This window comes from Leptodactylus fuscus, chromosome 4, assembly GCF_031893055.1.
Source record: "Leptodactylus fuscus isolate aLepFus1 chromosome 4, aLepFus1.hap2, whole genome shotgun sequence".
Taxonomy (NCBI): Eukaryota; Metazoa; Chordata; class Amphibia; order Anura; family Leptodactylidae; genus Leptodactylus; species Leptodactylus fuscus.
The window spans coordinates 118,489,290-118,516,242 of record NC_134268.1 but is presented as its reverse complement, the minus strand read 5'-3'; the positions used below and the strand labels follow the sequence as shown (position 1 = coordinate 118,516,242).

Genomic DNA, 26,953 nt, shown 5'->3' with positions numbered 1-26,953 from the left:
CCTGGATTTAGCAACTTCACAGAGCTGCACAGGACTGGCCAGGCACAGTTGAGGAGTTCACAAAACAAGTTCAATGGCCAAAATGTCATCCAGCAGCCGAGCTTCAGATCTAAACCATTATGTCTTAACATATAACTGATGCAACCATATGCATAAACCTCATGAGCTCTGTGCATTAATGGATGGCTGGAAGTCTAGAAAGAAGAAAAGCAATATAGTACACAAATAAAGTAAGAACCTATTAAAGATTTGCAACTGGAATTGTCCAGGCAGACATCAACTATTCATCTATTCCTTTCCATTCTTTTAATATTAGATGACAGTGATGTAGTTTCTTAGACATTGAAGTGCATCTGATTAATATTAGCAATGTAAGGACAACTATTATTACTTGGAAGCAGCAGATTCAGACAGAGGAGATGTTAGACACTTTGTCTTTAGTTAACCCTTAACTCCTCAGCTCACAGGTATCCAATATGATATCTAGTATGATATATAATTATAATGAGGTAAAAAAAAAAATCTTCATTAAAGAGGATATCCCACCTTTACATTATATCCCATCCATCACATAGCATGGCTCCAGCTGGTGTTCAAAGTGAAGAGCAATGTGTTTACCAGTAAACTAAGTGCTAGTGGACAGACATGCTCAACCCACGCTTCCCACAGCAAGGTCTATATAGTGAACACCTACTCACAGCAGAACTGCCAATAGAAATAGACTGCCTAGTTGTCAGGAAAACACCACAGCCTCTATAGTCGTATGGCAGTATAGCTTAGAAGACTCTCAGCACTGCTGGTTTAGGCTAACCCCCACATAGCAAGCTGCAGCCAAGAAGCAATGTGGAAAAAAACCACAGCTGAAACGCATTGCGGAATCCCACCCTCAATCTAATTAAGAGGAATGGCGTTGAGCTGCAAACCTAACCCTATCTGTTGCAATTTTTGGAAAAAAAAACAGATAGTTACCTAATCCTCAAATACAAGCTAAGGCCCCAGCAAAAAAGTGCTGAAGGAAAAACCGCGGTGGAAACACATATCGGTTTTTCCAGCAGTGCTTTTCACAGAAAATCTGCAGAGGTTTTGTCTGTGGACTTTCTGTTTCAATTAAACCTATAGGGAAACCCCAGTATTTTCGTAGGTATAAATGACATGCTGCAATTTCAAAAACCACAATGGCACTGGAAATCTCTGCTGCGCTTATCTTTCCACAATGTGTGGATAGGATTACACTTTGCATTGACTATAATACACTGTGGTTTTTTTCCCCCATATCAATATCTCTTTGGGAGGAAACCCACGCAAACACAGGGAGAACATAGATAACTCCTTACAGATGCTGTCCTTGGCAGAATTCAAACCCAGGACTCCAGCGCTGCAGTGCAAACCATTGAGCCACTGTGCTGCCTCACTGTGGTTTGTTTTTTTTATGGTGTCTACGCCATGTTGGGCCCCAGCCTAAGGCTCTGTTCTCACGGAGTAACGCGTCGCTCATTTAGACACGTAAACACGTGTCAGAGCGAGGCGCTTCAAAACAGATCCCTTTGATTTCAATGGGTGCCGGCTTACATGCGCTACACATTGAAGTAAATGGAAGGCTTTATAATCCATTGATTTCAATGGGTAACGCACGTAAGCCGGCACCCATTGAAGTCAATGGGATCTGTTTTAAAGCGCCTCGCTCTGACACGTGTTTACGTGTCTAAATGGGCGGCGCGTTACTCCATGGGAACGGAGCCTAACTTTCATTCACACACTGCAGAAAAAAAGGTCCGAACAATGCAGTGTTTTTAAAAATGTATTATGAGGCAAAAATCAAAAATGGATCAGAAAAACAGTGACAAAGTATTTTTTCTGCATTTTTTCTTTTCTGTTGCATTTCGCGACATTTGGCCTTAAGGCTCGTTCACATCAGCGTTGTGAACTCCGTTCTGCAGGTTTCTGTTTCCTGCCTAAAACAGAGGCAGGAGACGGAAACCTGCAGGAGTCTCTCTCACCCATTCATTTGAATGGGTGAGAGAGATGTCCGGCTGTGAGCGGCGGTGAGCGTTTTATGCTCTCCGCCGCGAAACCGGGTTTTATAATCCGGACACAGAGTCGGACATGCAGTACTCTGTGTCCGGATAAAAAAATCCGGTTTCGCGGCGGAGAGCATAAAACGCTCACCGCCGCTCACGGCCGGACCCGGTCTGTGCTTTCCGTCTTCTGGCATGCAGAAGACGGAGAGCACAGAACGGAAAGAAGAACGCTAGTGTGAACCTAGCGTAAGGCAAAGGCCACATGTTGGGGGACAGAGGCATTTTTTGTTGCAGATTTTGCTGAATATTTTTTGAGGGGGGGTAGGAATTAATTGTCTTTTTAACAGTGGAAAAATGCTGTTGAAATTGTGTCCATATGTTACAGGTTATTTAAAAAGAAATTACAATAACCTTAATATATATGCAGTTTTTGGGCATTTTAGCATATTTTACAAGTTGCAGCAGGCTCTGCGTATATTTTTTTTAGGCAAATTCCATTTCATTATAGTTTCATTATAGGCCATAAAAAATGCGGGTAAAATACTGTATGTGAAAGTAACCTAAAACATGTTTTCCCCATAAAATAACAATTCTGGAGCATCTTAAAACTCTGTGTGATCCTTTACCTCTATTAATTCAACTGGAAATGGCAAATATATTCAATTAGCGTTGATTGTCTGTTATATAATGGGCTCAATCATTTTAAAATAGAAACCGGCAGACTACAAAGCCCAGGCAGGAGCGGATCCAGGGCCGGGCGAGCAAGGCAACCGCCCGGGGCCCCGCGCTTAGCGGGGCCCCGCGGCCCAGCCCTAACAAAATGGTCCCGGTCAGCCTCGGCATAGTCGGGCAAGTGCCGGGGCCCACAGAGCCTCTGGGGGCCCCCCGGCACTTGCCTGTCACGATTTCAGCTCATCGGCGTCCGTCCGCCGATGAGCTGGAATACATACGCGATTAAAGCAGGAGCTGTGAGATCAGCTCCTGCTTTAAAGCTCCGGCCCGGCTTGCGTGTGTAGGCGCGATGACGTCATCACGTCACGCTTACACACGCAAGCCGGGCCGCAGCTAAGCAGGAGCTGAGGTCACAGCTCCTGCATCGCGTATGTGACTGGGAGAAGGGGGGGAGAATGGCATGACACTGGGGCAGATGAAGGGGGAGAGAACGGCATGACACTGGGGCAGAGACGGGGGGGGACATGAAACTGTGGGCAGATAAAGGGGAGAATGGCATGAAACTGGGGACAGAGATAGAGGGGGGGCATGAAACTGGGGGCAGATGAAGGGTGAATATGAAAATGGGGAGAGATGGAGGGGGGACATATAATTTACGGGTGACTGTAGGAGGATTATACTGTATGGAATCACATGAAAAATGAATGAGAATGGGCGAAGTCAACATAAAAGTGGGCGCCAAAGCCAAAGTCAATTGCCCAGGGCCCCGCAAACCCTGGATCCGCCACTGAGCCCAGGACTTTTTCACCCTCCAACTTTAGGTGGACAATGCAAAGTAGTCTCCACAAATATGAACGTAGCCCTAGTTCCTACACACGTGACCATGCTGTTTTTCACATGCTTAATATCTATGAAAAGTGCACGGACGGCCTTTATTCACATAACAGTTAAAAATGGCCATGTGGGCTGTCACATGGCCATTATAGAACCCATGATTTTCATTGGGTCTATTCAGGTACCTCTTTTACGTCTTTTTTCACCATGTAAGTATAAGTTCACCTTAAGCCACATGCCCCACTCAGCAGAAATGCATTAGATTTTTTTCTGTGATGCGTGGATGTTATTAGACATTATTCAATAATGCTGCATTTTTGTAACGTGAGGATTAGCATAAAAACATTACACCACATTTGAAAAAAGCATGTTAGGCTGAGGCCCAACATAGAGTACTGCAGAAAAAAGTGCACAAACCACAGCTTTTCCCACAGCGCTTTTCACAGAAAGTCCACAGATTTTCTTTGTGGACTTTCTGCTTCCATTTGTACCTATAACAGTGTTTCCGTTGATATAATTGACATGCTGTAATTTCCAAAATCGCTAAATTATTGGCAGATTCTACCATGTGAACAGGCTTTATTGCTATACTGAAAAACAGGATGAATAATAGCACCCTTAGGCTGGGTTCACACAGGGTTTTTTTGAACCGGATTTTGACGTGGAATCCGCCTCAGAATCCGGCTCAAAAAACTGCCTCCCATTGACTTCAACGGAAGCCGTTCACTTCCTTTTTCCGCTTACAGTTTCTTCCCGCTTACAGAAAAAAGAAGCGACCTGCCCTGTCTTGCCACGGATTCCACGGCGGAATCTGCCGCAGAGTTTGTTGCGCGACACTCCCCTCCCGACTAGACCCATTCATTTAGGCCTAATCTGGAGCAAAATGCCGCGTGACTCGATCCCGCTGCACTGCAACGGCATCCATTTGAGGCTAGCCATTTTTTGGATTAGATTCTGAGGCGGCCTCTGCGTCAAAATCTGCAGGCCTCATTCACATGTCCTTATCGGTAGACATTTTCATTCATATTCTCTGGTTTATCCACTTATCATGTTTGTGAAAAGCAGATCAAGTTTTTGATTTTCTATATTTTATATGCCTCTATGAAAAACGGAGAATGGAGAATTGGAGAATGGTAGACTATGTATGGACACCCCCATCTAGTAGCATGAAGCTACAGATATCAAACAGAGGATTAGCATGAGACATAGATATCAATGAGATGGGTTTTTAGAATTATTTCTTGGGAAATACAGCTGTTTCATTAAAAAAAGACATTACAGCAGTGGTGAGAGGTCTTCTTGTAATGGCGTTTCCAACAATAAAAACTGAGGAATATCCTTAGGAATAAACAGGATAAAAAGCAACTTAATAAACTGAAAAATTAGGAGCCCAGAACAAGAAAAAAAATGGTGGAGAAAGCCAAAGAAAAGGAGGAACATCTATGGCAGTCTGCCAGGTATAAATAACTTTCTGTATACGCATAAACAATTTTTTCTCAGTTATTTTACTTACAAGACAAAGCTATTATTATTGCAGTTATATGATGATGTAGTCTACGTTTACATTTGTAGCAAAGTTTATTAAGCTTGTCCTCAGATCCTATTTTGCTCTCTTTGTTGAGCTTTGTATATACTGGTATCATAGATAAAGCGTTGCAAAACAGAAATAACAAGAGCACCGCTATTCTCTTTGGGAGATGGAGCTGAACAGTGACTTGTCTTATTACATTTGGGAAATGAATTGCAGTACAAACACAAACATACTAGAAACATATGGATTTTTCACTGAGAAGCAGATTACTTTATAAGATTTTCTTTCTGCATATTTCCTGGACCCTACACTATTGCTGAAACTTATCAATGCTAATCCCAATGACAAATACCGTCTAAACTAACACTGGCTGTAGACACAGCTTTTAGTTTAATAATTATTTTGGCCAATTGCTGTTTTCACTGACTTTCCCATTCACATGCCTGATCAGAATATTACAAACATGCATACAGTATCTATGGAGGGAAGAGATAACCAAAGATTGGACAAATACAAAGCCTCACCAATAAACCTTATGGGAGGGAAAACTGAATCTGGCTCAAAATTTGCTTAAAAAAATGCCTCCCCGCTCTCCCGTTCAATTTCAGTAGAAGTCAGGTGTTTCGACTGCTATTGGAGCTCAGCCCCATTCAAGTGAATTGAGCAGAGCAGCAATAAAATAGATAATTGATAAGAGCAATATAGCTTCTAAGTAAAGTATACCTTTCCTTGTTCAGGGGCCATGCTAATCTTTCTCTGTATCGTTCCAGTTTTAGCATATGTGCTGACTAACCGAGCACAAAGTACTGTATACCTCCTTTGGTTTTTATCCAAATTTTGTATTCCTTCATTCTAAACCCATTTATCATACCATAGCAACATTTCAGAGAACATAACTATAACCAAATACCAATTCTAGTCTACCTATAAACTCTAATTTGGGCTTTGTTATTACAAGCATAGCTCCGAGTGTTTTGTCTCTCATCTGGAATCACTTCTATTTAACTTAGTTACAGTTCCTTAGATTGAAAAAAGACAGAGGTTCATCCAGTTCAAGGTAAGATAAATGATAATCCTAGCTGCCATTTGTTATTGAATAAGAATCAAGCCCTTTTGTAGGTGCTGATACTGTATATCATTATTCTATAGTATGACTACTCTGAACCCTTTACTACGATATAACGTCCTCCAAATTACCTTTTTTCCACAGGTAATGATTTTTTCCCTGGTCCTTTATAGACTTCTTAGAAATAATATATCATGTGCCCAGTTCTATACTTTTACCACACGTACTTCTCACAGTATATCCTATAGATACATTGTTATCTGATAACAATGTTATACATGATATTAGATGATAATTGTTTATCTTTTAATAAAATTAAAACCTCAATCAGGGTACAAGCAAATGCTAGGTTCATGAGGCAGTGAAACAAAAAGCATAGCTATAGAATCAGAGAGCTCAAGTCTAAACCAACACTTTACAAGTAACTTGAACACAAGGACAAACACAACAAGACAAACAATAAAACTTATGTGAGAACTGGGAGGAAGCACAAACCAAATAACAGGAGCATGGGACAAGTGTGGGAAAGAAAGTAATGTGGGAGTTAGGGAAGATAATACTGTCTCTCTTGAAAGAATATTGAAAAAATCATCACAGATCACCGGAAGATTGTCACCATAAATGACTGACTGTTGCATAGATCTTACGGTTTAATACGGTCACATAATACTAACAGCCACATAAAAAACCTTTTACATTTTTTATTATGTGAGTAAAAATACTGCAGTTTCATAAGAAATGATTAATCCTTCAGGCCGCAGGCCCCACGTGGCAAAAAAAACCCATCAGTTTTAAATAGTCCCTACAAAGTCAAATCTAGCGAATCCCATCCACATATTGTGGAAGAATACACTCAGCAGATACACTGTGATTTCCAAAACCGTTGTGGATTTGGAAATTGCAGCATGTTAAAGCTGAGATTACACGGGGTATTTTGATCAGGATTTTGAGGCCGGATTTCAATGGGAGCCAGTCAGCCGGAAGCGAGATGCTCATTCTTCAGGCTCATTCATTGGGCCTAATCTGGAGCGGAGTGCGCGACTGGATGCCAGTGCAGTGCAGCGGCATCCAGTCGCTGCTACCCATATTTTGGTCCAGAAACTGAAGAGGCCTCCGCCTCAGTTTCCAGACCAAAACCCTGTGTGCACTCAGCCTAATTATACCTAAACACCAGTGGTTTTCCTATAGGTATGCTGGAAACAGTTCACCAAGGTTCCCTTCCCTTGCTTTATGTGAAAAGCACTGCGAGAAAAACCTTGATGCGTTGCTGCCACTTTTTTTTTTCCCACAGTGTTTTTTTGCTTTTGGTCTGCTGGATGCTAATACTCGGTGACTTTTTCATCTTTTCTTTTTCACCTTCCAAAATTCATAACTTTTTTATTTTTCTGCTGACACAGCTACTGTGTGTGTGAGCTTATTCTTTGCATGGTGAGTTGTACTTTTATTTTGCATCATTTTGGGGTACGTATAAGGTTTTGATCAGCTTTTATTTATTTTTATTGGGATGTCTACTGTATATGAAAAACCCCACAATTCTATCATCAATTTTATGAGTAACCGAGGTAACCAAAAACATTAATTTGTGCATTGTGGCATATTATTTTACGGCATTCACCATACAGAAAAAAATAACGCTATTTTTCTATAGTGCAGAATCATAAGCACATGGGGAAGCTTAAAGAGGACCTTTCATGGGTTTGGGCACAGGCAGTTATATATACTGCTGGAAAGCCGACAGTGTGCTGAATTCAGCGCACTGTCGGCTTTCCCGATCTGTGCACCGAGTGAAGAGCTATCGGTGCCGGTACCGTAGCTCTTCACAGTCAGAAGGGTGTTCCTGACAGTCTGTCAGGAATGTCCTTCTCCACAGCAGTGTCTATAGCGCTGTACTGTGTGAGTGGGGAGGAACGCCCCCTCCCCTCCTGATAATACTCGTCTATGAGCGAGCACTGTGAGCAGAGGGAGGGGGCGTTCCTCCTCGCTTACACAGCACAGCGCTATAGATGCTGCTGTGGAGAAGGACGTTCCTGACAGACTGTCAGGAACGTCCTTCTGACTGTGAAGAGCTACGGTACCGGGAACGATAGCTCTTCACCCAGGCACAGATCGGGAAAGCCGACAGTGCGCTGAATTAAATGCACTGTCGGCTTTCCAGCAGTATATAGAACTGCCTGTGCCCCAAACCCATGAAATGTCCTCTTTAACATGGTTGTTTATATTATGGGGTTTTTTACTTAAAGGGTGGTGGTTTTTTTTTAGCTTTCTATCATTTTTTTTTATATTTTAAAACGTTTTCCTGTCCCACAAGTGGACTTCAACCTAGGATCCCCAGCCTAGTACAGTGTAATGAAAAACATTGTAATGCAGCACATAGGTGCAATAGAGATAAACAGACCTTCAGACCCCACATTCTCAGCCATAAGATAACCCATTGCAATTTCTTATTTTTTATTCGTATTACTTCCCACAAAGTAAATTGTTTATGCCCCAAGATAGATCATACCTATATGATTGCTGCAGCTATGATCTACTGATGGGATCCACACAGATCACTGAAACAAGAGTCTCAATTCTTCTCAACCATGTTGAAGAGGAATTTGGATAAAGCACAGTTCAAGCATGAGTTCTCCATTCTGTTTTACAGTACAAAGAAAAGTGGAAGAGTCTTTTTCTTGCTTTTTTTCACAGCACTTTTTAGCTTTGTTTTGCAACATGATTCCTTAGCCTACAGTTGTATGAATTAAAAAAGAAACTACACCAGAAAAAAAATCAGTATGGGAAATAGGCTTTAAAGAAGAGCAATCGGTGAGGGGAGTTTCAGCAGCCATTTTACTTATTAGGCTTTTACTGTCAGGTGGGTGGTGTCATGCCTAGGCAGAGCACCGCCCACCTGAAAGTTGAAGGACTAATTAGTACTAATCAGATGCAGTATCAGATGTTGCTGTATCCTATATATTGTATAGTAGGACAGTAAACACATAGTCATTTTATATATTGTAAAAAAAAGTGTACGGTTTTGGAACTAGAAATGTTAATGACTTGGCAATGGTGTTAGTTACATATTTACGTGATCTCAGCTCAGTCTACAACATGTAAGGATGATACATTCTGAATAACAGATCAAGGGTAGTTGTTCCCCAAACACACATCTAGAACAGATCATAAGCTCAGCTGGCAAATTCTGCTCTATTTCAGCACTCTCAAACCACGGCACTTTCCAGAAAGCATTTGCAACTCATTAAATGACTTGAACTGTGTCTGAAAATTTATGAAGCCAACCTATTTGGCAGCCAGTGAACTTACATATGCCAAACTAGTTCATCTCTTCTTGTGGCAAACAATCATCGCCTCACTGCATTTCTACAATGCATTATCAATAATATCTGGCACTGTTGCATGCAATATTTCACAGACTATATTTAACTATTTGTAAGCCTGAAACATATAAACTGTGAAGGCTATGTGCACCTAAGGCTAGGTTCACATCTGCATTTCGGTTTCCGTTCAGGAGGTCCACTTGGAGACCCTCCAAATGGAAACCTAATCTGCGTTAAAAAAGTGGTTACCCATGGAAGCTCGCGAATCTCATAGACTATAATGGGGTCCGTGTGGTTTCTGCTCAGTTTTCACTTGGAAAGGGTGAAAAATGTGGAGAGAAAAGCGCAGCATTTTTCAAGTGGAGAGGGGATTGGAATCCCCGTTCAGAGAGCCAACGCTGGTGTGAACCCAGCCTTAGTAATCTTTTTTTATTGGTACTATGTCTGAGAAATAATCTTATATATTCTATTGTTTGTGATTGCAGCTCCTATGCAGATCTATGTGTAGAGCTAATAAAAAGGCTAAATATTGAGAGGACTCATAGTGTCACATGGCAGTGACCACAGTGGAGAACAGGTGCACTGCAGTTGTGTCACGCCCCAGGTGTATCAAACAGCTCATTTGCATATATTTCAAAATGTATATTTTAAGCAGCAAGATTGCACTTTGGCACACAAGAAAATCAGATCTTCTACAACAACATATCAATGCTTCAGAAGTACCGGTATATTCCCTTTAACTTTTTACGTTTTAAAGTACACGTATGCAAGTATTAACTATGTTAGTTAGATTAGTTATCATGTACTGATTGTGGGAGCAGTTCACAGAAACTATACTGCAGAGCTCCTATAACGTAATGCTCTGTGCTGCACTACATTCTATATAGTATAGTTTTTCCATCATCAGATTACCTCACATTGTCTGGTATAAGGACTACACTTTAGAATTCTGCATTGTTTACATAGATTTACGATTTGTAAGGCAGCTGTTGAGAATAAGTTATTACACATGCTGTAACTTGAGATCAGTATAAGTGATTCAATATATCAGCAAAAATTAACGAGGTGTTCCCAAAAGTATCACTTATCAAATGCTTGGTCAGAAGGCTCCAACCACTGGGAATTCCTTTTATTATGAGAGGTGGAGTTCTCTGCTGGCCTGATCTGTAAAAGTGAGAGGTGACTACTCTGTTTACTTACTGTACTGTATTATCTACCAATAATCGTTAGTCATAAAGTACATTAGCTTAGGGATTTTCTCCCAAGCTAACAGGCAATATAAAGCTGCTGTTACAGTGATAGGGCCCCCTGCCCTATTGGGTCCCTGTGCAGCTGTACAGGTTGCACCTACCGTATATCCATACCTGCATCAAATACCATCAATGTGGTCAAGTGAATAGAAAGGATTAAAGATTGCACCTTTGATACAATCCATTTAAATTATTTATGGTGTAATAAATATATTGGCTTTGCACAAGCAAATAAATGTACCAATAGAAACAATTAAGGGATAGTTCATATTATCGGTATTACAGTCCGTTGCTTTCATCCATCATAGGACATTAATGGTAATAGAGTGATGGATGTTTTCTTCCACCATGTTGGTTTAGAAAGCATTTATCATGTTTTTAACATGGGGGTGAATACAGATGGACACCAATCGGAATGGGCTCCATTTGCAGCTATTATTAATATCCTTCACAGGATGAGAGCAATGGACACTAAATAATGGTCTATATAGATAGATAGTTTATGTATAGCTCTATTACTGAAATATTCCAGACAGCTGTACATCATCTGAGTAGAACCCCCACAGAAGCTGTTGGTGTGGTGCAGTCATGACAGAAGGAAAACTACCACAAGACCACATTGACAAGTGACTAATACACACAGGATAAAGCACATATGAATAAGTCACTTCAGTCACCTGGAGCTTATACACTCCTTACATAATTCCTATTCTCACCGGTGACACTCCCTAAAATCACTCATAAACAACTGGTTTCCAGGACAACATGGATCGTCCAACTAAATGGACTTGCCCCATTAACTGTCCGCATGGGGCATGCCTTTGCCTCAGCATAACCCAAGCCACAAACCACAGGTATCAAGGGGCCATAGTATGGAACATGCCAAAAAACTCCTCCTATTGTACAACACCTAGACACAACCAACATTCCACCTCTACATGCAAAGGAAACGCAACATTATATGCTTTACATAGGTGGACAATGAATAAATCTTGAATAAACACTGTTGTCTAGGGGTGCGGACACTGAGTCTAGCCATCTACAGTCACTCATCTAACTAGGGAGATTAACCCTCACCTTTCTTACTAAAAATGTGCATATGCCTCTGTAATTTTACTGGGGGTCAATTGAGACCACTCTTTGTGAAACCAACCGGTATGAATGTAGTTTAGGGTTGCAAATAGTGTAATGCAAATATGTTGTTAAAAACAACCTCAGACAGCAAAACTGGAAACATTGAAGTACGATTCAAGTACGACCTCTAGCCATTGCAGTACACACACAGCAGTACTACTGAAATTTTGCAGTATTTTCCACAGCAAAACTGCTACACGTAGTCTCACCAATACTAGAAAATGTTCAATTTAGCCAAGCAAATCTCAAGCTGTGATTTTCAAAGGCCCTTTAAAGCATGTCCTAGAATGTGGTTAAGCAGCTCCTTTTCTCACCTTACTAAATGGCCAATACGGTTGTTATCTAATTCTCATGAAATCTTATCTCTAGGCGTGTCCAAGCAAACTGTATGTAAACATATTCTATCTCCAGGTAGGTTTCGTAGCATTCTGAAACACAAATGTACAAGCAGGCAGTGACACAGTAAAATTATATTTGCAAATACTTATCCTGGCATATTCAAAACTGCATTGGGCAATGCAAACACAGGTGAACAGTACCTGCCGCCCTCCTGCCACCACCGGCAAGGCTCAAGCTAAATTTCACTGCACAAACACCATTTGATGCATATCAAGCTTTTAAGTATCTTACTGTGAATTTCCACAAATGTTGCCAAGGTAGAGGTTAAAGTTAAGTAAGATGCAAATACAATACCCTGTGTACTAGTCAACTTCACACAGGAGCAAAGAATTACATTTTTCTGCATGTAATTCAACAATCTGCGTAAATTGTTTAGGTTTAAAAATGAAGGAAACCAGACAGAAAGGATCGTCCATTTTTTATTGTAAAAATGAGTTAATTTGTGGCAGATATAAATGGAAAGTCCTCTGTTTGTAACAGTAATTAAGGGTGTTCTGATTCTCTGATGGATGAAAACAGGCAGTGTGAATGCAGTCCGATTTTTTTGATGTTTTCATCTGAGAGGTAACCATAATTTTTTTCTTGCAAATGAAATGAATGGCAACAACCAAAATCTAATGAAAACTATCATTAATGGGCTGCTATGCTAGACTAGAGAACTACCAATAGCTGCATTAGGTTAAGTTCACATGACTGAAGAAAGATGACTGTCACTATAATCCATTGATGTCATCAATCTACATTCACTCTAATGTAAAAAAAAATAAAAGTTTTCTTCCATCTTGTTTGTTCATGTTTGTAACAGAAGAAAATGTTATAGTAGCAGCAAAGTGAATTAGACTTCATTTAACTACATTCACAAATTGTGGGGGAAAAATAAGCTGCAGAAAAGAGGTGTTTAAAAAAACCAAACAGTTTGTGTAGCTGTGTATCGCTATATGGCAAAAGGAGGAATTTAATTTTGATTAAGCCATTTGCTCATGACTATGTACTAAGCAGCTGCCGTGAATGAAAGGCACTGGTGGCGCCCAGTGGACACATGGATGTCATCTGTGTGCCACCCATGTACAGGCCGTGCTTCCACAGCCCCTTTCATTCAATGAATAGGGGACGCAGTAGCAGGGCCACAAAATCGGACAGGAATAGAACCTATTCCATATTTTGTGGCCTGGACTGTAGGCCCAAACACAGGACCCTGTAAGTCATGTGTACAGGCCCATAGAAATGAATGGGTCAGTGTGCAATCCTGGAAAAACCTGGAAAGCACACTGACCATTCATACGGTCGTCTGCAAGGGAGCTTCAACCTAGGATTTGAAATGATACGGAGTCTGGCTGCAACAAAGCCCATGAGGACCCATATTGGATAACTGATAATGGACCACATTACATGTTTGTAGGGTTTATTAATTTTTTGAGCTTATTATAAATGTTTCCTCTCTTTCAAAGATTAAGAAGGTTGCTTCCCAGAGGAGCACTGCATAGACTACAGCATTACTTACACCTATCACAGCATTCTACCAAAGGAGAAACAGTGCCCTCTGAACTTATTAGTTACTATTGATGGTATGTATCTAAAATTAAAAATATAGGTAAAGTATAAAATGAAATGAAACAGAATTTCATTTGTTTTATAAGGTAAGCCTGCAGTATTATTCCCTCTGGTGGGCTAAGAGACCTAAAAGTCTAGCCCTAGCCAAGACACTCTCTGCATCGGCCTTCTGAGCAAGCAACTTACATGTAGCCTAATATATATTTAGTATTCAAGCACAAATATGCAAGTAGCAGTTTTTCCAACCACTAAGTAGGCATTAATGTTTAACAAACGTTGCATAAATGAATAGTGTATGTGATTGTAAGAAACTTTGTAGTGTATCTTATTATAATGAAATGCCTTTCTCTGCCATTAGCAAGTTATTTCCCTGCCGAACTCCCCCCCACCTCCACACCTGCTAAAGTGACTTCCACTGTGAAAATGCCTGCTCTATCTGTCTTGAGAAAAATTGCAGGTATCATGCCTCAGATGACGCTTGTTGATATAAGTCTAAGGAGGGGGGGATGAGTGGGCAGAGAGAGAGAAGGAGACAGCAGGACAAACATAGCCTTAGATCTCAAGCACAAGACTGAGTGTGCATTAGATGTGGGGCCGAGTTTGCAATGGCATGCACTTGAATGACAATCGAAGTGACATCCAAGTGCTTTCCTTTATGCATTTATACCTATGGGGGTATCAGATCCATTCTGTTCCAATGACATGGAGCTGAATAGAAACTCTATAATCATCACCAGATGTCACCAGAATGGAATGGTTCCGAAGCCCCCATAAGTATGAATGCAATAATGGAAAATTGTCATCTACATGCATTCCACTGCACACCTGGCCCCATACTGGATGTACATTCAGTCGTGTGCATGGGGTCTTAGGCTGCTGCTGACCCTGAATAACACTTTGCACACATCAGTATAGGTCAGTACTTCTCTATTAGAAATAATCTCTACCCTCTACCTAGTGTTTGCAGTGTATGACAGATAGTCTCTGCCCAGAGGTATGAAAACTAGAGTTGTAGCATCTAAAGGAGCAAAACTAGTAAAAACTGGAGAATAAAAGTCATATAATGACCTGAAATAGTGCCACACACATAACAGCTTATCCTGAATAGCCAAATTAAATGATAGATATGCTTCAAAGGAATACATTTTTAGAAGTGATGCAGCAAGAGACTTTCTCATAACTCTACCGATCAGAGGAATGGGACATCTATAGAATTAGTTGCGTGGTTACGAGGAACACAGGAGCAGGACACAGGAACCATGCTCTTATGTTTTGGTCCATTTACACAGAGGAATTTGGTTCGGATTCTGACGCGAAACTCGGGTCAGAATCCACGTGCAAATATTGCCTCCCATTGACTTCAATGGGTTCCGTTTTCTGTGCAAAACACATTGAAATCAATGGGAGGCTTTTATTTCCACTGAGTTCAATGGGTTCTATGCGGAAAACGGAACCCATTGAAGTCAATGGGAGGCTTATTTTTATGCGAGGATTCTGACGTGAGTTTCGCGTCAGAATCCACGCCAAATTCCTCCACGCAAATGGACCCTTAGTGGTGGTTCCAGTGGTGGGGCCCACAGCATTCAGACTTTTATTGCCTATCCCGTGGACACGTGATAAATGTTGTCAAAGCTGAATACAACTGTTTAAGGCAAATGCTCAGTACCTGAAGACAAGTGTACACCTGACAATCATGTGCCAATGTAGCTATATCTGTCAATATAATCAAAAATATTAGAACGGTGTGTACAAACCATATAGGTTACTTACCTTTGTACAACTATATCACGAGTTTGTTTTCAAGTAGCAGGAGTGGAGCACCTTTCTTAAAAGAGGTGTAAACTAGATGTCTAGCTTTCATGTATAGACAGTTATCTGCTTAGTAGAATATATAAGCAGTTTTAACTTCCTTTAGGCAGTACATGTTGAAATGCTGACATCATCATCATGTGCAAAGTATTTCTTCAGACCCAATTGATATATGATATTGCTCTAATGACTACCGTGACTGTCTGTTGTTTCACACATTTACAAAACAGGATCTACGCAACAAGATGTTGATGGGGGAAATTACTTAAGTACCGTAGTGTCTCACCTATTCAACCGGTTTGCTTAATATTATGATGTGGCTTATCAAGTTGTAACTTAATTTTAATTTAATATCAAATTTGGGCATTATTTTTTCAACGTAATAAGATCCATAAATCTTAAGGCTAAGGCCCCACATAGCAGGCTGCAGAAGAAACACTGTGGAAAACCATGAAAGGGCGGGTTCACATCTGCGCCCCGGTCTCCGCTTTCAGATTTCCGTCCTCTGTCCGAGAAACTGGACATGAGACGGAACAAGCAGTCACTTTTCAAACCCATTCATTTGGGTTTGCAAAGTGTCCGCCCGTGAGCGTTTTGTGGAAACCACTTTTTTTTAACCGGACACAAAGTCGAACATGCAGGACTTTATGTCCGGTTAAAAAAAACCGGTTTCGCCACGGAGACCACAAAACGCTCACAGGCCGACACTGTTTGCTGGGTTTCTGTCTCCTGTCGGCAGAAGACGGAAACTCGAAAGCGGAGACCGGGACGCAGATGTGAACCCGCCCACAGCAGTGCATCACGGTTTTTCCTGCAGTGGTTCCATTAATAGTTCCATCACAGTTCCATTAATATCAGTCTTTGCTTGTGTATCCTTCTTATTACTGTGACCTATCATTTATTACCAGTACTATATATTGGTACAGCTGTTTTAACCTAGACCTACCGCCTAGTTACCATGTAATGGATAGGAATAAGAGAATGTGTATTTCACGGCTATTGTATGATCAGTTGTTAATAAGTAAGGATGCCATACTAACACAAGGATAGCCATATTGTATCTACAAAGCTGTAATGTACATGCCATACAGTATATTCCTCAAGAAAACTGACTTTATAAGCTAGATTCTTTAACCAGGACTGCTGATATTACCGTTTAGCTTGCAGTGCTATTTTCGGCATTAGAAGTACGGTAAAAGAATATAGATCAGACTTTTGCTTTGTTTACTTGCTGGTAATGGCTCACATGGGACATTCCTATAGCTGCTACTTAGAATTCAATATCCCACGGGCATATAAACAGTTGTATAGTAAATAATAATGGTCACAGTACTGTCTATAGAAGGCAAAGGGGAATTAGCAGGTATCATTGCTGAAAGTCCTTTTGAAAGGGCAACATTATACAGTTCCTTGTTACTTAAGAAGCAAGTCACACGAATTTAGACACAATATGGTATATTTATGAAAAACTGTATTTGTTCCCATAGCAGCCAATCACAGAACAGTTTTTATGTTATTATGGTGTAATTACAGCTATGTTGTAATTGGTTGCTATGGGCAACAGAAACAGTTTGTCTTATATTCTGTCTCATATTCTCCCCCAAATTGCATTTAAGATTACACCAAAATGTACAATTTATATAAAAGTACTGCACACAATGCTAAGATTAGCGTATATACAGTACTAGCATCTGCTCGCGACTTTGTCTGCGGGTTGGCGGTGGCGCTGAGCCGCGGAGAGGCAACTCTTCTCCCGTGCTCCCCCTGCCTCGTGTGGCCGGGCCCCCTCTTGAACTCACCAAAGTGGGTCCTGCGCACCATCCTCCCACGCGCTAGCCAGGGGCACAAATGCTTTGCCCTTGCTCACCCTACCTGCACCCTACAGTGTCCCGGTGTACTTACTGCGCTGGCCGAGCCGAAGGATGTTGTGTCTCTCGCTGAGTGGCGCTGCGCAGCTACATCGGGTCCTGAGGGAGGTTACACAGTCGCTGCCCTCGTCGAGAGAGTGATCTGGCCAGGCAGAGGCTGGAGCTGCAGCGCTCTGGAGCCGCGAGTAGCCGCCATGTTGGCCGGGTCGCAGAGCGGAAAGTGGCCCGCTCACAGACTGCCTTGGACGTATCGGGCCACAGGCCCGCCCAGAGCCTGCCGCGCACCAATGGGAGCGCTGCTGACAAAGCCGTGAGGACGTCATCTCAGGCCTTACAGCGGAGCCGGAGTATCGTTTCGCCGGTCGGGGGAGTGTACGTCTCATGAAGTGGCCTATCTTTCCTTCCAGCTAAATGTCTAGGTAAGTGCGAAATCTCAGCCAAATCCGTACAGGCGTTTGGATGTGTTAGTGGAACAAACATCCAAACATCAAAACACACAAACCCATAAACATCTAAACACACAAACTTTCACATTTATAATATTAGTAGGATTAAACACTTGAATAAGGAAATACATGATCATATGAACTAAGTAATGTGATTTTATATGTGATGCATATCACTATAAAAAAGGTGGTAAGATTTTTTTTTCTAAGAAAAATAACAGCATGATACCTAAAAAAAAACCTTCTACTGACCTCTTCAATATCCCACAAATTCTGCACAGGTGCTTAAGCAGACCCCTAGGTCACCCCTATAGTGGACATCCCCTTAGGACCTTCCTGTATCAGTCATCCCATGTCAATATGCTCCATCATGTACTATTTGGTGTTGCTGCTTCTTAGTGAGTATAAAAGGAGTTAGGGAGCACAAGCTCCTGTCTCTCCATGTGCTTTCCAAGATATAACACAGCATCTCCACTCACTAGCTCAGGGGCAAACAAGATTTAAACACAGGATCTGCAAAGAGCAAAAATGAAAACTGCAAGATAAAAGTCATATAATGACCAAAAACAATGTTACTCCTCATGTAAATATATAATGCAGCTTATCTTAAAAAGGCATCCAAGACTTTAGGTATGCTTTAAAATGAATAAAAATAATGCTAAGTAACCAGCAACCAGCGGTGGATTAGCCATGTATTTCCCTGGGAAAATTCCCGGTGGGCCAACTGTAATATGGGCCACTGGACCACCAGGCTACCTCCACAAGGCTATTGCTGCAGTGTGCAGCCTGGTGGCCACCGCCTCTACCACAAATGTCCATTTAGCCACAGGAAAATGGCTGAACTGACATGTACAGTTGGCTCTGATGGCTGATGGCGCGGCCTAGTACACCGCGAAGAGGCGTCGGGAGAAGAAGACAGAGGCATCACTGGAGAGTCTTTGGAAAAGCTTTCTAAAGACTTAATTGCATACGGAAGAAAAAAGAAAATTCACAGAAACGGTGTCGCGGATCAGAACAATAAAGGTAGAAGAAGAATAGCTCTTATAAAGGCTATTCCAACGTCATCTCTATAGAAGAAGGAATTCTAATGATAGAACCCCTAAGAAAAGGTGGTTAGGTGGTCGCATTAAGTGGTTGCTGGAGAGGGACCAGTGATGTCACTCACATATGTCACCAGTCCCTCTCCAGAGACTGCTGAAGCTCCTTATTATCACATGGGGTGTTTTGGTTCTGAGGACCAAAGCATGGAGTGCGACCAAACAGACTGCAGCAGCGGACACCAGAGCACCAGGGAATTTGTTTTTCTTTTTTATATTACACCTGACCCCAGCCCCTCCAGAGTTTGTTCAAATCCTGAGGGTCTCTACTCTAGATTAAATATTCAGGGGACTGTGATGGCGGCTACTGCTGTACTTACATTTTGTCACCCTGATCCCACTGCCTATAACTTTACTTACATAGGGCTGCTGCTTTTACATTTAAAGCAGGAGACCTGTGTAACAGAAATGTCTGCTTTACATGGAGTGAGAGGCAACAGTCCTGTGTAAGTTACAGTTTCATTCTGACATGACAAATTACATAGGACTGCTGCTTCTGTCTCCGTGTAAAGCAGTCGTGTGCAAAATTAGTTTACAAAGGGTTGCTGTACATGGAGGAGCTACTTGTGCTGGTCAGACCACTAGTAACTTTCCACATGCAAATCTGTTTTATAATGTTTATTGGGAAATCAGATAATCCATTTAAGATTATAGTTAGCTATCACAGTTGTATGCTAGGAGATTTCATAGCCTCATATACAAACTTCAAATTTATAACTGGAACCATGAACTCAATGTTTTATTGTACTCAACATAAATGTAATTCTCATCTGTTATCCTAGCATGCCAGTTTTTGGCAATGTTAACTTTCTCTGTAGGTCACATTTACTTTCCCAGAAATTAGAATTGCCACTAGATGCTCTAAATGTAACAACCAAGGTCTGTTATAAATGAGCAATATATAACGTGCAGCGCAGTATATGTTCCATACACTGTCAGAATTGTATTGCTAGTTTGTTGTCTGATCACATTTCATACACTGCATGAAAGATGAATGATAGCTGCTCAACAACAGTGGCGTGCTGGTGATAACCAATAAAAGTAGCCATCATTCCCTCCAATTTATTAGTTTACCATAGATCGATGTATGATATTATCAATCATCACTCATCAGACTCTTATTATAATAAGTATACGTGAAATATAATTAAATTCTTGATTAAATGAATATCATAAAACTATATGCTACATAAATACACTGAATATTCTGACATTACTATTCCTGTCCCAAATAAATTTATGATAACTAAATAGTGCCACATCTTTCTGATGCATTACAGCATAATGGGAATCTGCCAGCATGGTATTGGTTATAAAACTAATCCCATTACCATCTGGAAGTGGTTACACAGTTCCCAAATAAACCTATGCTATTCAGCTTTACAGCCCAATTTCAATTTGAAAGAGTGTGCAGCCTAAAGTGATACCACTAACAGCTGCATACATAACACCTGCATATATAGCATAAGCAGAGTTTTAAGGGATATTCCCATTTGAATAAGTTATCCCTTATTCACAGGATATGGTATAACATGCAGACTGCTCAGAAGTACAACGTTTGGTCCGGCACATTAACTAAATGAAAGAGACAGTACCTGCTGTCCCAACCACTGCTCCATTAATAATGCAGGACAAAATTCCCCTGTTACCCTGAATGGTGAGGGTCTGAGTGGTCTGATCTGCAATTTATCCTCCATCCCATGAATAGGGTATAGCTTGTTAAGATGGGTATATCACTTAAACTAAAGTTTTCCACCGACATCTAAAATAAAATATGTAACCATTCTGTGGTGATCTTAGTACTTGTGTACCAACTCTGAATATTACATAAATAAATGACTAAATCTATGTGTGATCATCCAATTACACTATCAATTTTAGCGTAAAAATCTAATTAGCCCTGTGCTTCCTATCGTGTCCTGTTACTGTAACATTACTGTATATGCCTCGTCATAAGTATACACAAACACTGCTTATTTACCACTATTCTCCAAGTGTGATCTATTATATTGCAAGTCCCTAGTCATAGACCAGCTGCACTAAATATTCCCCTTTTTCTTCTGTTGATAGTTTTCTTTGTCTTAAGTTCAATTCCCCAGACATTATAAGTTGAGTCAGGAAGGAATTTTTCCCCCTGAAATATGGCAATTTTGCCTTCCCCTGGATCAACACTGTAAGGATTGTTTGGTTATAGGTTGGACTTGATGGACTAATGTCTTTATCCAACCTCATCTGCTATGTAACTATGACATTTATTGAAAAAATATTTTATATTGAAAATGAAAATTTCATAATCATTTTATGATGGAGAATGTAACAATGTCTGGTTTTAATGTGAAACCAGATGCACTCATTCAATAGCAAAGCATATTTAGAAAATGTTATAAATTCTTTGGCACAGCATGTATGTTGAACTCTGCATAATATGGTCACTTTCATGAAATCCGCCACTTATGTCAATATATTAACCAATACTGAAGCATGGAGCAGTGGGTCCCTGCACATGAGCAGTGTGTGGTAACCTTTCTCCAAAATAGTTTACACTGCATCAATCTAACAATCTAATGGCAATTGGGAGCTATGAAATGCGTTAGTCACTCCCTTATCGCCCATTTAATATGCAAAAGGAAGCTGCTTGCAGTTTTTGAGGTGACAGTGGATCGCTGCATTTACTATACCCCAAGGAGTTTCTCCCCCATAATCTGCTGTGGTTAATTCTTCATTACAGCAGTGGACGTCTAGAGTATCTTCTGGGCAACAGCTATGGATACCAAACACCCCATTCCTCAACCATGTTCCTGCCAGATCTTACAGTCCTGAATGGTTTCATCTGTTATATGACACTCTATGTATCTTCTCTAGTAAGGGATCAGATCAGACCCTGCCTGCAAATAGTGTGTGAAAGTCCTGTGATCATGGAGCGCCACAGCTTATGCTCCTGATCATCAACTACATACACCACACATACAATCAATTAAATGAGAGGTGGCCATACAAGTAGTTCATATGTATACACTTTTGCTTGGGGCACGTGGGCATACAATTTGTAGGAAATAAAATACAGTAGGCTGCTTCCAGAGGACAGGCTATATCTTTCTTTTCCCTGATATCTGTTCTCTTGGGACATCACCAAATATGTATAAGTATGTTTATTGGAGTCATAAATATTAATGAAATTCCTAGTAAACAGAATTTTCTCATGATGTGAAATAGCCAAGTGTTCTCCAGCCCATTCTCATGTCTGTTGGATATAGCTATGGGAGTGGTAATAAAGTATTAGCCGACAAAACAGGAAATTCGGTACTGTTACAAACATGTCTGCAACTATGTATTCATTTATATTATATGGTATGCTCCTGATACCTCTACCTCTTGTGTCACCCCCTCTACCTCATAGATTGTAAGCTCTTGCGAGCAAGGCCCTCAGTCCCGTTGTGTGAAGTGACTATTACTCTGTAATATATCCTTTTTGTCTGTTCTTGAACCCTACAATTTGTATTGAGCTGCAGCATATGTTGGCACTATATAAATAAAATGTTTTATTATTATTTGGGTCCCCTGAATGTAATATTGTTTTGGGGTTTTTTTTTGGAAATTCGGTCCTCTGAGGAAAAGTAATGTTTATAAAATGTATTATACAAATGAGCTGCCTGCAGTACCAAGAGCGTTTCGGCACATGAGGCTGCTCCCACCACCAGCATTTACACTGACTGACTTGCAGCTACTGATGCCAAAGACTAAGATGCTAAAGTCTTGTCTGGCCCTGTATTCTTGCTGTTGCACCTTGATTTTCATTTTTGATTGCATCATATTACACTCAATAGCAAAAGGTACCACGGCTTCTGAATGAAGAAGAGGGATGGAGCTCAGCTTTCATGTAAGTATTATACACAACCCCTCTGCTTTCCATGATTCTACTTTCACACTGCCACCAAAGATATATATGTTACCCCAAAAGTGCCACACCAATTAAATATTTTGGGGTGGCTTGGATGTAATACTTTAGGACTGCCATTGATGAAGCAAATGAAATGGATGATGGAATCTGGAGATCATGGCTGGAGAAGATTTGGGGGCACATGGCATTTGGGGGGCATGGATTAAATAATTTTGGGGGAGTCACTGAAACAGAAAGTTTAGATGGCTAACTTTTCATACAGTAATTGAGAGGCATGGATCGAGCATTTTTGGGGTGCCACTGATGCATTAAGTTGGGGCCATGGCAATTTGAGGGGTGCCTGAATGTAACAATTGGGGTGTGGGATGTAGCAGTTTGTATATTGTGAAATAAATTAATTACACGGAAATTGCAGCACAAATTTTACATTCAGGTGAGCCTGACCTGTTTTTCTGGTTTAATATGCTTTACCCTAATGACAGACTCTCTTTAATGATCTGTAAGACGTATAGAACTGTATATAAATTCATAGGAAAAGGGATTGAAACAGCAAATCATGACTGCTGACTGTAACCATATGTACAAAGTTTCAAATACTTAGAATATTTCTGGAAAGATAATAAGGTATGCATATCACATCATTACTGTTGCTTAGGCTACCACTTTGGTGTTTGGGACAGAGCCAATGAAATGCAAGGCTGAAGCAATTTGTCTTTCTTTTCTATTTTATTTCTGAGAATCCCATGACCTTTTATTCAGGACATAATATAACATCATTGTGCCTCTTGAAACTGAACGATAAATTATAACTAGCTTTCAGGCTTCTCAAGAGGAGTACTTTGATGAAAGGGTACCTGCACTATCCACCATATTTAGACTACTGTTCTATATCAATTACAGTACTTTACAGGAACTGCAGCATTCCATAGTTAAGCTATGGTAGCAGTGTAGCATGATGGTGTAGGTTGGCTCTGCTTACTTAAAGGGGTTTTCCCATAAGCATAACCATAAAATTGTAGACAATTAAAAAAAAGTTGTAAATATAAACAATAAAAAATTTTTAGTTTTAAAAGTTATCTCAGAATGATTCTACTTCTTGAGAATGAAGATGAACTTTTGATTACTTAGCTCACTCAACACAGTCAGAGCACGGTATTATATCCATGAGTGATATTATCTTTATTAAAGATTCTACATGCTACTCCTCTTCCTCCATAACTGGAATATGACATAATGTAACTTAACATAACGTGATTTACTGCAGGACCTTTGTGGACTGTCAACAGTGCCCCCTCATCTTTGTCACTAACACAGATCCCTGGTAGTTATGTGGCACCTGCTGAGCAATCTATTTCTCCTTATCAGAGCAGTCTCCCTCCTCTTTTTGATGAGCTGGATGGGAACAGTCAGCCTTGTGTCCTGAGGAAGAAGACATGACTGTTGGTGGTGAAGGTAGTAGTGGCAAGTGGTTTTGTACTACTAGTAGTTGTTATGGTAGTGCAGCGAGCAGGAAAACTAAAGGCGGAAATTATAAGGATGAGAAGGAATCTCATGGCCAAGATGTGTCAGAAAAAAGCAGGAAAGATGATGACATTGCTGATGATGATGATTCTTTTGCAGATAGGACCTGGCAATGGGTCAAGTTGACAAAGAGACATCAGATGAAGAGGGTGGTGGCAGTAACGATTTAAGCCAATGCACAGTCCTCACATCCAACTGCTTTTCCTACTCCTCCTCATCCTTGCAACGTCAGTCATCAATAAGGGAATGTGTGCCCAGGAAACAGCAATATGCACCCAGTCATCTGGCGGTTCTGTAACATAAGGGCTAGTTCACACGTGGGCAAAGGGGAGGTTTTTGACAGCGGAATTCGCTTCAAAAACCTCTCCTTTAACATGGTGGTCTATGTAGACCACTAGCTTTTTTTTTCCTCCTAGCGTTTTCCGCCTGAAGAAGCAACATGACCTTTCTTCAGGCGGAAAACGCCTGAAGAATTGCATAGAAGTGAATGGGAGGCGAAAACCGCGCGGTAAAAAACCGTGCGGTTTTTTACACACAAAACCGCGCGGTTTTTTGCAAAAAAACGCGCGGTTTTCGCCTGCAGTTTCTATAGCACATATAGGAAAAAAAAAAACTAGCGAAAACCGCGTCAAAAACCTCGTCAAAAACCGCGTGGAATGCAAAAAACAGCGTAAAAAAAACTCCTCGAGGTTTTTTACCTCGCACAAATAAGCTAGGCGGTTTTCACGTGTGAACTGACCCTAAGTCTCACTGACTCTCTTGACTGTTTGCACCATTTTCACCAGGGCAAGGTGTTACTTCCACTTCTCCTCCATCTCCCACACTCGTTTCATAGGTATAAGGTGAAGCACTGTCCTGTACTTTACAACTAAGTCAGAATCAGAAGAGCCACATAGTGGATGAGTTGTTTCTCTGTAACCTGCAGCGAGTATTCCACTGGATGGCTTCTTGTCAACTCCAACTGGGCAGTTTTGCTGTGCTGCAGTAAGGACATATAACACATTGTCCCTGTATAGTGCATGCGCTTAGTCTGGCGCTTTATTAACCCCTATAGAGGCTTAAAAGCGATGCTACTAAGCCATTCTTATGTCGCAAAAACATGCTAAATTTGCAGCAACTGCCTGCCTCATCTGCAACATTCCAACTTGGTGAAATTCCACTTTAAACAGTATCTGTGTGAGCAGCAGAAGTAGAGGTATGAGTCCTGGTATGGCAGTGCTCTTAGACCCTTGCTATAAAATCAAAATGGGGGATTTCTTCCCAGCCTCCCAAAGGGAAGAATAATTGGAATATTATCAGGAAAAGCTGTACACTCAGTTTACCGCAGCATTTAAGGAGACCACTGCAACTGCCAGTCACATGCGTACCCAGGTGGCCTCTGCCCGATCCCTGTCCACCTCACTCAACCAGTGCTCCACCTCCTCTGCCAATGCTACAGCTACACGAGTCAGGAATATAAGCATCAGCAGCTGGTACAGTATCTAGAATATGTTTAGCATTTTTAAGCTTGCAGCACCAAGAAGAGCCACAGCAACTGACAGTTGTACCTACAGTGCAAACACCTACATTCCAGCAGATAACTGTGACCCTATAAAATACAATAGCAGTGGAAGGAGCTGGCCAAGTTTGCCATAGGAGTTTTACCTTGTCTGCCACAAGCCTAATAGCCAAGAGGATGTTCAGTTCTGCCTGTGATGTCGTAAAACCTAGAATGACAAAACTGTCCACAGCTAGTGTGGAAAAAAATATATTTTGTCAAAATGAATAAGGCATGGATCCATGAAGATTTTCACACACCTCCAAATAGTTTTTCCACTGTCTCCCTGTATCAAGTTCCATTTACTGTACTGCTGATGCTGCCTGCTACTCCTAAACAGCTACCTCCACTGTCTCCATCATATTATTCTATGCCACTGTGCCAATCATGTTGCCACAGCTACCATCACTCAGCGTGAAATGTCCTGCAGCCTGGTCCTTCACATTCACTGTTGATGAAATAATTCTTTGAGCATTTAAATGTTAAAATGAGTAAAAGCGACTGGCATTACAATGTATGGCTAAAGTCTGAGTTGGAAACCACTACATACCATTCGTTTTTTCATAGACATACATGTCACTTTGCATAACTTCGTAAGTGTTTGCCTTTGGGGGAGTTCACACTACCGTTACTAATGTCTGTTGCTGTCTTCTATCATATGATGACAGCAACGGACACTAAACTGTCACAGAGAATGGTCACAGAATGATTCTGTGTCCATTCCCATTCACACTAATGTAAACAATATGACGAACACAAAAAGCAAGTTTTTATAATCTCCAAGACATAACTGTTTGAAGTGACCCTACCCTCATTTTCTCTACCCATACACAGTAGCATTCAGTAAGAGGCAGAGACCAGCTCTCAATACTGATACAAGAGAAATAGTGAAAAATGCAGGATTTCACAGAAATTATCCAAAATTTATTAAAGTATATTACAAAATTTATTAATGACACAAATACTGCCAGGATTCAATAATTGTCCAAAAGTTTAGTTACGCTT

General features: G+C 40.9%; 1 protein-coding gene and 1 non-coding gene across 2 annotated transcripts in view; both read right to left on the bottom strand.

Annotated features, from left to right (window-relative positions):
- Positions 1–26,953, bottom strand: part of BASP1 (brain abundant membrane attached signal protein 1) — a 58,164-nt gene that overhangs the window by 14,391 nt on the left and 16,820 nt on the right. The window lies entirely within an intron of this gene.
- Positions 5,747–5,855, bottom strand: LOC142201699 (U6 spliceosomal RNA). The gene has a single exon (XR_012715607.1). It is a non-coding gene; the product is annotated as a U6 spliceosomal RNA (small nuclear RNA).